The sequence below is a fragment of the Cydia amplana genome, chromosome 6, assembly GCF_948474715.1.
Source record: "Cydia amplana chromosome 6, ilCydAmpl1.1, whole genome shotgun sequence".
Classification (NCBI taxonomy): domain Eukaryota; kingdom Metazoa; phylum Arthropoda; class Insecta; order Lepidoptera; family Tortricidae; genus Cydia; species Cydia amplana.
Window position 1 is genome coordinate 12,546,264 of NC_086074.1, and position 13,334 is coordinate 12,559,597.

The following is a 13,334-nucleotide window of genomic DNA, read 5'->3' on the forward strand; positions in this document are numbered from 1 at the left end:
AAAATTAACAATGAATGCAGGTAGTGCTGTGGTTTTATTCGTCACTACATAGTAATGGCACACAGGAAAAGGCATAACAAAAACTCTGCACTGTTGCTACGCGGGACTGCTATCCGCTACACTTTGCTATAAATACTTCTGATCATAGACCGCATCCCGTAGATGCTACTCGCACATTTTTAAACGTATACGAAGAAGCGTGGTCATCTAACTTAGTCGCTCTTATACTTAGTCGGAGTAACGTAAGGATTGATTTTTGAGAGTTATGAATTGACCCTTATATTAATTGACCCACCGATTATCTGATAGCCTTAGGTTCATATATACATATAAACGTAAAATAAACTCTGAATATAGGCTTTCTAGAGAACTACTACGTCTTAAGCTGCATCGTTCAGTTGAATCATTATTCCTGGACACGCTATATTTGTTGGGATGAGTCCCATTTTCAAACCCAATGGTTTACTTTATTTTATCTTTTTTTAATTTCCCTTTCTCGTCAATAAACGAGATAATTAGCAAATGCTGCCATTAAATTGTCATTTCACTTATCTTTGAAACATATACGGCATGAAAACGTTGAAAATAATTTTGAAACCTGACAAAAGGGACTGTGGAAAGAACTGTCGCCTGCGGTATTTCTGGAAAGATACAACCTTCAAACCTTTGCACAACTTGCAAGCTCTCTGGCATTGCAGGTGTCCATGGGCGATAAGGCGAACCGCTCGTTTGCCTCCAACATCATAAAAATAAGAGTTTATTTGCTCCATCTGATGAGTATGTGATCTGTACCACTGACTCATGCATTCCTAGTCGGTGACGTAGCGGCCTTTACAGGGGTTGAATGAAAGATAATTATGCACTTCGGATTGTACGTTTTTGTCTCTGCTGGGTGACGTAAACCGAAGTGCACATGTGATTTCGTCATTTTCTAAGGAATTGTATTGTTGTTGTGATACACATCGATACATTTTGTTGTTTTTGTTTGACTTATTAATGAGGATTAGTAATCTGAGTTCTGAGTCACTAATGCATTTTAGGATTGTTTATATAAATTATTAAGTCCCGTTTTATAATTAAAAATGTAATATTATAGACGCAAAATATGCAAATAAGAGCACACAACTATTTATGGTTTATCTCTAACAAACTTATATTAATACCATAGGTAACTTTTGTATATCATTTTAAAGTTTATACATTACCAACAGGTATTATGTTACGTCGAGTTATTACAATAAAGAACTAATTACTGCTTATGTCTATATTAGTATCGCGTAGCAGTTTAATGTAACGTCCCTTTTAAACGATATTTCCCCTTAAGATATTCTATTAAAATTCTGACAGTGATAATTACTGCATTTAAAATAGAACTTACAGGAAAATGTAGACGAGATCGCCTATCTTCACGTGTTTTATTTTGCTCGCCCGGGATCGGCCCCTCGGAATTCCATTTCGATATCCTGAACCTAAGGGCCTATTTGACTCAAGAATGCGACAGTACTTAAGGTAACTTAATAAGTTTAATAACTGACGGTGTCATAACCAGACTGTCAAATTATGTTACTCGATATGTTGCCTAGGCCTATGGTAAGTTCATCATTATGACTATGCTATTCTGTCTCAAAACGCATATACGTATGTAAACTGTAAACTCAAATATTCGTACCGTATACAATTCCAAGCGCATACAATTCCAAGTAGGTACAAATACAAACTGATTTTCAATGTCACTTTACTATTGTTATGCGTGGTTGGGTAGTAGGTATTAAAACTCAAATTGTCACTACTGCGAAGCACTTCGTCTTATCATTTTGCCTATGGCTGCCTGTTCAAGAAAGTAAACGCATGGTCATCATGATATTTATAGCCAAGTCACGTTTTAAATGTCGAATAGGGGCCCTGAGCGTCAGTCCGTGTGCAAGATGCATTCGTTCATCACAGACGCTGTACAACAGGTTCCGAGAATGCTCTCTCGGTTCGACGAATAACGTGTATTTTTTTATGCACCTGCTCTTATTTGGACCTCCATTTAACTGTGACCGTGCAGCAAATGCGGCCATCAATTACCGTGACAGTCCTTTTTTACTCCTACTCAGCTTGTTGGTTGTGATTAATGATAGTGCGGTATTAATAACTCGTTGCTAGTCGCGTAACCAAACATTTATATCTTGATGATCTTTCATATGTTTTACTGTGCTTAGTTTGTTAATATCTGGGAGACCGAGCTTTGCTCGGAAAACATATAAAAACTCGAAAATGCGCGTTTTCCCAGAGATAAAAACCTAGCTAGATCGATTTTTCACCCCCAAAAACCCCCATATAGCAAATTTCATCGAAATCGTTAGAGCCGTTCCCGAGATCCCCGAAATATATAATTATACATATAAATAAATAAATATGCAAAAATTGCACGTTTAAAGGTATTAGATTGTACTTGTCATTGTAGGGGAGAGCTGGCTATATGGTACCGCCAGTTAATCGAACCACGTCTAGATAGATATGTACAGTATGTTGTTAATTATAAGCCGCATACAAAGGCGTATTTAGATACATATATACCAACATGTAACTACAATAAATTACATACGATCAGTTACATTTGTTTTTTTTTTTCCAAACCGTCTTCATATCCTAGTTCTATCCTAGATAGTTTTTAATATCCTATGTATTTTTTTTTGTGATTGTACATTTAGCGTCCTTTACATAAATGTAATCGTGTAACAACATAACAATATCGGCCTCAAGCTATTTCACCTTAATTATTTGTAGAATTAAGGTATACTTTTAAATTAGTAATTATTTACGCAGGTGTATCATTACTTTTTAGTGCATCGTAAAGAATCATAGAAGTTTAAAAGTCCACTGGCTTCAACACACATCATCATCATCATATCAGCCTTTTATCGCCCACTGCTGAGCACACATGCTCAGTGGTATCCTCTTTGGGACAACCAATTATGTCACATGTCACATGTTGAAGATCACCAAATAAATTATTTCCATTTCAAATAGAAATAGTAAGTAGTAGAGAACAATCAGTAAAAAAATGTTAGTGGTTCCGTCTTGTGGTAAAAATTATTATGGAAAAAGATGTAGGAAGTACTTGATCCCAAAATTGTATAACGAAATACCGTATGATATAAGGGAATGTAAATCATTTAGGATGTTTAAATTTAAAATGAAAATGTTTCTATTAGACAAAATTAAATTAAAGTTACCACCATAAGCAATAAGATGTACCTACTGTTAACAATTAATTTTTTTAGTGACAACTGTAAGCGCTCACCGTAAGCACTGGCAGCACAAGTTTTATTGGCTCCTACGCGCATTAAGTATAGCTACAGTTATTTATATGGAGTGATCTGGCGATAATGAATACAGCGGGAGGCCACACTATCACTCGAAGACTTCGCCCGCTTTGACCTTGCTCCAGATCATTCGACCTTGTTCTCTCTGTCAAGCTAACGAGTTACAAATGCTTATCCGTGTTGATATATATACAAAGCATTGTTGTGCATGTAGTTAAGTCTCTACAGTTGGTCTATTTGGTACATTTTTCAAACCTCATACCTTTGTGATAGCTACAAATTATTTTTGCTTAACAACTTCGAAAAGACGACAATGAGAGGCACAAAAGAATAAAGCATGTGTCTTATAAAAATGCGTGCCTGGCTTACGACTGCACTGGGTCGAGTTCTGACCCTAGAGCCTCACAAGTCAACTTGTTTTCTCTTCTTGTTTCTTCATTGTTGCATGTTGTAGTCTACTTATATTATCTTGTCTTACATTTTTGTTGTTGTTGTATACCTATGTAGCACATGCGACGATGACACTTTCATTGGTTAAACTTAAGTTCCACGTGACTTTGTTATTCTAAGTATAAACTTAATATACCTCTAAAATTAAATAGGTATTTACCTACCTAATTGCACACCTCAAAAGTAACTAAATATTATATAGGTACATATCATACAACATGCATATGGACATAAGTAAACAGTTTATTTAAATTATCGGTAGCTGATTGTATCAGTTTGTGTGTTTTGTGCAATTCGCATTCCATTATTGCATTTCGCACTTCGCAAAATTGTGACCACCGGGACATCCCGGTGGTTTTGCTTAGTTAGTTTGTCTTTATCAGCACGTTAATATATCGTGTCGGTGGGTTATATCTACATACTTGCATATAGGTTAACATGATGCAAGAAAATGGCATTATTGGTCGACTTCATTAAAAAGCTTTCTTCGATTATTAAAATCGACTGTCTATTTAGGTAATCTTGTCCTACTACAAAAAATTCACTTATTTTTAGATAATGTAGGTTGTAGTCTCGCTGGTCCCAAACCGTCATAGCACTGAGTATAAATGTTACAGTTACAAACACTGCCACGAAAATTATTATGTTTATTTACAATAAGTTAAAGTAACAACAGTCCGAAGTAAAGAAAGGGTCGCAAGAAAGTAATAAATCGCGAAATGTTATCGTTCACATCACTTTAATCCATTAAACCTTTTACCTAAATAGGCTAGACATAGTCAGCGATCATAAAGTTTATCTACATTATTTCTAGCTGTGAAATACAAATCATATCACAATTCTCCAACTGAGCATTCTAATAAAGCTGAGATCTCAATCCCCCACGGCGTAACTACACGCAGACATATTCAATAAATGTTATTAATTTACTATTGAATATATTTCCTCGTGAAAGTGTTTATTTACGACGGCGCTCCGTCTTTTCTCAGCTTTCCGTGAAAGATGCAGCTACAGCGCCGGGCACGGTGCAAGCGACCCCACCCCATGCGCGGGGCGTGAAAGCACTGCGGTCGTGCGCGGGCGCGCAAAGTGTGTCACGTACGCGGGTCGTCGACCGTCGGCCTAGACCTACATAGTGCAATTGGGCCACAATCAGCGACAGTACAGCGAGCGCGTTGACCCCACGCGGTGAAATGCCCATCTCTCTCCTTCGCACTCTTTCTCTCGACGTTCGCCAAGCAACAGCTTTCGCGCGCATGCTACTTCCTGCGTTTGCTCTCGCAACTGCGCATGCGCTCTGACCCGCGCACTAACAGTCTTTAATCTGCATCAAACTGAAATTTATCACGCTATTTGTCGTTTATTCTGAAGCATCACGCAGGTATCGTGTCTGATCATCGTGTACTCCATTTTCTCCCGCACATTCTGCTCGCATGTGACCATCCGAACTATTCAACGGAACTGACATATAAGAAACTGTCATTAAAATATCAAATAATACGAGAATGTCGCTCTCTTTTAATGGCTAGTTTAGTGACAAAGTCCGAGCTCGAGGTACCTACATCTGATTGTGCTCGGGTATCCGTACGTGCGTGCGCGCGCCGTGCGTGCAATCTATTAGCTAGGCATGTGTGAACATTAGAATTTCACTTTCAGGTAAACAGGTATCTCGAATATGAAGCTGATTTGAAAACATAATTTCGGATCTTCCCTTTCCACTTGTTTGAGATGCACCATGCGATAAAATGATGTCATTTCGTAGGGTAAAGGGTACAAATATGAACTGTCAGGTAAGTACATCAATGAAAACTAACCCAACCAAACATTATTTCCAATGATCGGAATAGGTAGTGCCATTTGGGGTGAATGACCTCAAACATTGTACTGAACATGGACAAGACTCGGGATTCCAAGACTCTTGAATATTGCGTTTATGTATATAGTTGCTATACAATATTTTTTTGGATAAAATGTAAGGAATCGAATGGTACCCTTACTTTTATCGTTTTTGGAAGTTAAAAAAAAACTTAAATTTTGAAACTTTCAGGTCCTGTATTTTTGTAACATTTCCGTATTTTATTTTAATATCCACATTATTATGATAAATTGCTCATTTGCTATCTATTTTACTAGATTTTGTTATAAAATTCAACATGTGTCATCATTACTCATAAAAAACCCGGGGTGAAAAGGTATATCCATAATAAGCTTACGCACCGAAGTCCCGTGAAATGGCACTACCAATTCCGATCACTGATTATTTCAGATTAAAAGTGATACATGGCATTGATTCTACTTACGAGTATATCAAAATTAAGTTTTTATTCAAATATTGGTGTTAAATATAGCTTAGGTATATACTTACCTTAAGCTTTTGTTATCCTATTTTACGTAAATATAAATAATTTTGAAAGCAACGTGCCCATTTTGTTTTTTAAAATCTCAAAAAAAAATAAACAGTAAACGCGAGTTTTATGTTCCACCAAGCCTCACATTTCAGCAATAAGTTCTCTTCATGAGTTTACTTTTCATTCCGTTCGGGTAGGGGTGCACCTTCCATCTATATACTTACCGATAGAAGCGCGACGTGCAACAAACAAACAAGAGCGAATCGAAAAGAAAGTAAAAATGAGTGCATCCGATATATGAACTAGGCAAACACGTGGCGACGAGAAACGCGCGCGCGGCGCCGCGGTTTCATCTAGGGAGAAAAAGTTAAAAGTGATCGCGAACGATCTGGAAAACTGCCGAGATTCAGAGTATTGTTTCTCGCTCCCGCGTCTCGGTGCACTTGCATTGCACATTTTTCCCCTACTTCTTCACTTTCTTCTTATGTACACTTTCTAGGCTTTATGGTGAAATGCCTGCGCTTTCTAACGTAACACTAGAGCAAGTTTTTCTTTGCGCCTCCCGTTTTCAATGAAATCGAGTTGATATCGTCATTGATGCTTAATCAGACTTTTATTTTAGAAACAGTGACGAAATATCACAATGTTTTTGTCAGTTTCTGATATTACACGAAATACGCGTTCTTTTTTACTTCCTACAATTATTAAAATTGAATACCTAAAACACATGAAAAATGTATTTCTTTTTAAGTCGATTTTGTCCCATGCTTTTTTCGTTAACATAAACTACACTTGATGCGTAGGTATAACAAAACATGAAATATGCCTGTACATTCTGCATAATAGCTAGCCTCTCTTCGTCTGTTGTTAGCTTTGTAATGTTCTTATTTAGGTCGCGGAGGTTGCTCTGGAAATCTGCATACACTTAGACGGATGTCGGTGCTATTAGATATTGTAGGTTTCTCTATCGGAGAAACTTTCGGAGTGAGGGAAGTGTGTCACGGGCTTGGTGGTGGTCGTGCACCCACGGAAATGGGTTCGCGACAATAAACTATAAACCATGTCTATGTGGGGCATCGGGGCCCAGGCTTGCGCGGTCGGAGCGCGCACTTCTATGCAAATAAGCAGGAACTTTCTTCCGGCGCTGGAGCGAGCTATTGTTTCGATTTCTCCGCCTCTGCGATAGTTAGGTTCCTTAAAATAGACGCCCTATTTCATAGGTATACCCTGTGAGTGTTTATCATCTCGCTTATATACCTTATGTATCGATGTTAATTTATTAGTCTTGCATATTTGCAAATGTCAAAAAAACGAATCCCTTTAGTTATTCGAGATGAATTGAGATCAAATTTAAGTCGTATTTTAGCACTTACTTATCTGCATTTTTTTTTTCAATATTTAGTCGTTTATTGACATACATAATTATGATGTTCACGGAATCTGTTTTTAAGCAACAATCATCACGGGTAAAAGCAAAAGATTCACAATGTCAGTAGGTGCTATAAGCTAGTTTACCGCAACATACATTTCCCTATCTACCTATATGACAATCTCTACCACTGGATATGAAAACAATTTCTCTTTCAGAGAAAACTGGAAGAAAGTGTATACTCTTACTAAGGAAATTAGCGGTAGTGTTTTGCTGATAGTAGTAGATAAAAATAGATTGTTTTTTTTTATTAAAGAGAAAATGGTTAAACTTTTAACATCGCTCGCACACGGATTTGCTTGGTACAAATAATATTTTATGTAGGTAAGTATGTTTTATGACTTTTTGATGATATCGCATTAAAAAAAACCGGGACCTGGTTAAATCGGGACCACATTTAAATGTGGTCTGTTGGACCACGCATTGTATTATGTCGCAATCAGAAATGTTTAAAGTGAATTTGATTTGTTTTTAATGACAAAAACATATTATATATTTACAAAATATCTAACTTCCTGACATTTTGTAGTATATAGGACTTAACAAAACATGTAATTAAATTTATTTAGTTAATTTATTTCTGATGCGTCGCGTGCGTGACAGTTCCAACAGCCTCTTGCGCCTAGTGCTAGAATCGCCTGCTTGCGCCTTCTGGAAACACTGGGACGATGTACATATGGGGTCCAGAGGCGTAGTTTATAATTTATTATAGGTAATTTAGTATAGGTCTCACTAACATAAGATTAAGGGAATGTACACTAACACTATGGACATGGTCCGAAATAAAATATATTGAATTGAATTATATATATAAAATAAAATTACCCAGTATGTTCACAACTACAAGGGCGCTTTAAAAAAAATACAATTTTATCTTTCTTGGCATTAAATTTTTTTTTAATTCCATTCAAAGATCTAACGATAGTAAATGTTACCATACTGAATTGGCCTATCTATTAGCTTAGCACACAAAAAAAATCAAGCATCTACCGCAATAATTCACGTCACCATAAATAAAAATCTCATCGTACTCGGCGATAGGTGAAAAATTAAAAAAAATCATAACTCCGAAAATACGAAAAATCGCGGAACATACATGGGGGTGATTCAGATAGCCCTCTAGGTCCTCTACCTCCCAGCTTCAGTATATCACTACTTCTTGGGACACCTTGTATAATAGATATATGTAGATACATTCTGAAATACCTACGTATAAAACATCCATAAGTCAGGAATAAATATCTGTAATGAACACGCAAATAAATGTATTTACCAGGATTTGAACCCGGGAACTCCGGCTTCGGAGGGAGGGTCACTACTAGGGTTTGCACGACGGATCCGAAATGTATGGGAAGATCCGCGGATCCGGATCCAGATCCGGATAATTTCATACATTCCGGATCCGGATTGCAAACCCTAGCTCACTACTGACGAGGCTAGGAATCCGTTAATTACCTAATTAGAAAATTCGATTATGCTACTATCTAAAGTAGAAGCGGCACAAGTTAATAATCTTATAATTTAATCGCTTACTTTACACGCTGCTGCACTTGCTGCAAGCTAATTCATTGTATTAACAATTACATTGTAAGAACTTCGATGCTGGCTTTAAGCTTTTATATAGGTAGGTACCGGTTGTAGGTAAGAAGTAGGCAATGATGATCATAGAGTTTTTATGTGATAATAAACTATAATATATGGCCTAGTCCCAGTTTCTTTTAAGCTGGTACCTACATTTAGTACCTACTTGACGTCAAAAATCATAAGATAAATAAATTACTGAAGAGATGGAGAACATCAACATTTTAAGCCAGGGTCACTAACAAATGCCATCGAAAAAATACGATTTCTAGAGTGCACAAAAACCCGCTGGTTGAGAAACTCATTTAGTGTAGGTCTAATGGCCATCTCGCGGGCCACGCGCATTTGGGATCGCGCGATGCGGATTACTTACCTACTAGATGTAGCATTACAAGACCACTTTTGCCAACTGGTAGGTAGGTACATTTACGTATTTACGGGAATACTTAAAATTACAAAAATAAGCTAGTATTCTCACTCTTTTCCAGTTTGTGGCGCTTTTTACCTAGTATGTACCTCATCCTGATTGTAAATAGAAGTAACCCAAAAAGTTATAGTAAATTTTGTACAAGTACCAACAAAAAATCATTGTAAGGATAACTAGGTTAGAAATAACTAGGACTTGTCTTACTAATACTAGTAATTAATTTGAAACTTTTATGGAATCAGAAAGATTAAAATTCAAAAACTGGCCAAGTGCGAGTCGGACTCGCGCACGGAGGGTTCCGCACCATCAACAAAAAATAGAGCAAAACACCCATCCAAGTACTGACCCCGCTCGACGTTGCTTAACTTCGGTCAAAAATCACGTTTGTTGTATGGGAGCCCCACTTAAATCTTTATTTTATTCTATTTTTAGTATTTGTTGTTATAGCGGCAACAGAAATACATCATCTGTGAAAATTTCAACTGTCTAGCTATCACGGTTCGTGAGATACAGCCTGGTGACAGACGGACGGACGGACGGACGGACAGCGGAGTCTTAGTAATAGGGTCCCGTTTTTACCCTTTGGGTACGGAACCCTAAAAATAAAATTATTTCATTAGAGCTTCAGGACGTTATGTGTGATGACCGCATGTATTCTATATAACTAGGCATGTAAATTATAAAATGTATACTGTTTTGAAAATGTAAGTCGAATTGAGTTTCATGTACAGGTTATAGAAGTAGTGTGCTAACGACTTATGATAGATTTTCTTTACTTGGCACTCATTAGCGCATTGTTATGTCTAAAGTCAATAATAAATGCATTTGTCTTCATAACATCTGCTGGAGGTAGTCTTAGCCACGCGACCACGACCCGCGCAATATCGCCGCGCGGGCGCAGCGCGCGGCTGCGCTAACCTACTTTGCGACCATTGATCTTTTTGTTTGTAAACATGGCGTCGACGACGCCCTAATCGCTTGCCGAACTCGTATGCGCAAACAACTCTAAATAGCATTGCATCTTAGAACTTTTAAATTGCTGCTCGGGCATTGGATTAAGGACTTTAGAAGATGTTATAGTACATTATTGTCGAGGTTCGGAAGTAGCTACTTGCAGGCTGAGGATTCGTTTTAAACGGACTACCTTGGGAGTCCGTTTAATTGAATCCGAAGCCAGCAAGTAGCCTTCCAGCCGAGTCATATATAGTGCTTTTCTCAAAAATGGTGCAAGAAATAGAAACATTTTACAGAAGCAACGTTCTAATTTTCACAGAAAAAAGTAAAACCATTAAAAATATTTGCTTGCCGCCTTTAAAAAAAAAAAGAAGTGTATTTTTCTGCTGAAAATACGCCAACGTATTTGAGACACCTAAAGTTATCGCGGTCGCATTATAATAATAAGTGCTGACCATCTGTTTGGCTGTTTAATGGACCTATGCCTTCATTTGATATGGCCATTTAAAGTTTTAAAAAGTTTGGAACTCGTTAAATAATGGAATTTGTATGCATGTTTTTAACTTTTTAATTTTTTGAATGACCATAATACTACGTACTTCGCGACCTATTTTTTAACCGGCAACGTCGACTTTGCCGTCCATTTTTGAGAAAAGTATTTTTGTTATTTGTTTTATTTTCAATCGATCGATAGGTGTGTAGAAATGAGGAGGAAGCTTATCTCCGAAGACAAGTGCTTTGAAAATTGTATACTATTGTGGATTACTGATTTTAGTAGTATTAAAACTGATTACAAAGGCATACAAATAACTTCAAAATTGAATACGGTCGTCGGTTTGATTATTCTCATGTCTTAGTGAGATCCATTCCATGTCGTTGCTATTGAGTCCAGAAAATATCCCTGAAATTCTAGTTAAGTCAACATTTTATTTATAAAAGCAGCCAACAATGGAATTAGTAGCCTTTTTGACAGCTCAGTTCCTGACACATTTCTGACACGACCGCGATACTAAGAAAGTGACCATATGTCCTCTTCAACTTTCTATAACTGAATGCATTTTGAATAGCTAACGAATCGATGACCTTCACCCAAACTCGATTATACGTACATGGTCTGTATTATGTTGCTATAAAAAATACCACCAGTATAAGACCAGTAAAGGACCTAGGTGATTTTATACAGATATCAAATACCTACAAATAAACACTGTGATCATCTGTTATCTATATTAGCATTAATCACAATTGAAATAAGGTAATATGATTCTTAAATGTAGTAATAACTAACTTCACTGAAATTTTAAGTATAATTATACATAATTACAGAAGTGTTAAAATAAGTGCATGAGCATTTTATTACACTAACCGTAGCCTCTCAGATATTGTTCGTAGCACACAGAGTTGCTGCTACGCCATGCATAGGCTACGCTACATTGTAAGCTCAATAATTTCAATATCACCCAGAGACTATCAGTTCAATTCGAATTTAAGTTATTCGATCTGTTTTCGATATGATACTGATTTGTCAGCCAAGATTTTGGTTGAAGAAATGACACTTTTTATAGTAACTTGGAGGCCAATTCCGACTTTAAAAATCTTATAATTGTATTGAGTTCCTCATCCTCATAGATCAATATAATTTTTACATTTCACACATGATATGACAGAATTTGCTGTCATTTTCGAAAGGGAGATTTTTCTATTGATACCTACATTGACTCTAAGGGCTCATTTAGACGGCGCGCGAACTTGTATACGATTTTAGATACATTGCGGACCATTGAGGTTACATCAATTCAGCCGACCGATAAAATGACGCAATGTAATGAAACTCGCATGCGAGTTCTCGCACCGTCTAAATGAGCCCTTTTACTTTAGAAATTAAAGTGAATTAAATTTGAGGGTGATATTTAAATAATAAATATTGGACATTGTTACACAAATTGACTAAGTCCTACAAAAGGGATATGAACAAAGTTTGTGCTGTGTGTTGCAACGATGTAAACATATAAGATATAAATACTTAAATACATAGAAAACATCCATGACTCAGAAACAAAATATCTGTGCTTACAAAAAATGCCCTTACCAAAATTCGAACCTAGGACCAAGGCTTCATAGGCATGGTCTACAGATTAGGTCGGACTGGTCGTCAAATATATTTATTACATATTATATTACACTACTATTTTTTTTCTTCTTTTCCGTATCCTATCGGATGTTGGCGATCATCATGCGAAAGTTTTCTCTACTCTTTGCCGTTCTAGAAACAGTGGCGGCATCCTTGGTACCGGTCCAATCCCTAATATTTATACTCCATGTTGTTCTAGGTTCCTAGGTAGGTTCCTTTACCTCTTTTACCTTCTATTTTACCTTCCATTATATTTCTCAACATGTCATATTTACTATTTCTGTAGATGTGGCCGAAGTAAGCTGTTTTTCTTCTTTTTATTGCTAGCATTACTTCCATTTCCTTTCATTTCATTTTGTGTAATATCTCTTTATTGGATACTTTATCTACCCAAGATATTTTTAACATTCTTCTATAAAGCCACATTTCAAACGCATCTATTTTTTTAATTGTAGACTTATTCAGAGTCCACGCTTCCGACCCATACATCAGGATCGACAATACATAACATTTAACTAACCTCCATCTCAATTCAATCCTTATGTCTTTGTTGATGTATAGATAGCTTACTCATTTTCATACAGGCACTTCTGGCCACCTCTATTCTTGTATACTGTATCTCCATTTCTGGGTCCCATCTCTCTATTTTTTTTTTAACATATACTGGTATTTTTATGTTGCTGCAGAACGTTCCATTCATCTT

At 36.7% G+C, this 13,334-nt stretch overlaps 1 protein-coding gene across 1 annotated transcript in view; it reads left to right on the top strand.

Annotated features, from left to right (window-relative positions):
- The window catches only part of LOC134649152 (transmembrane protein 17-like), a 269,508-nt gene that overhangs the window by 40,324 nt on the left and 215,850 nt on the right, over positions 1-13,334 (top strand). The gene's annotated exons all lie outside the window — the stretch shown is intronic.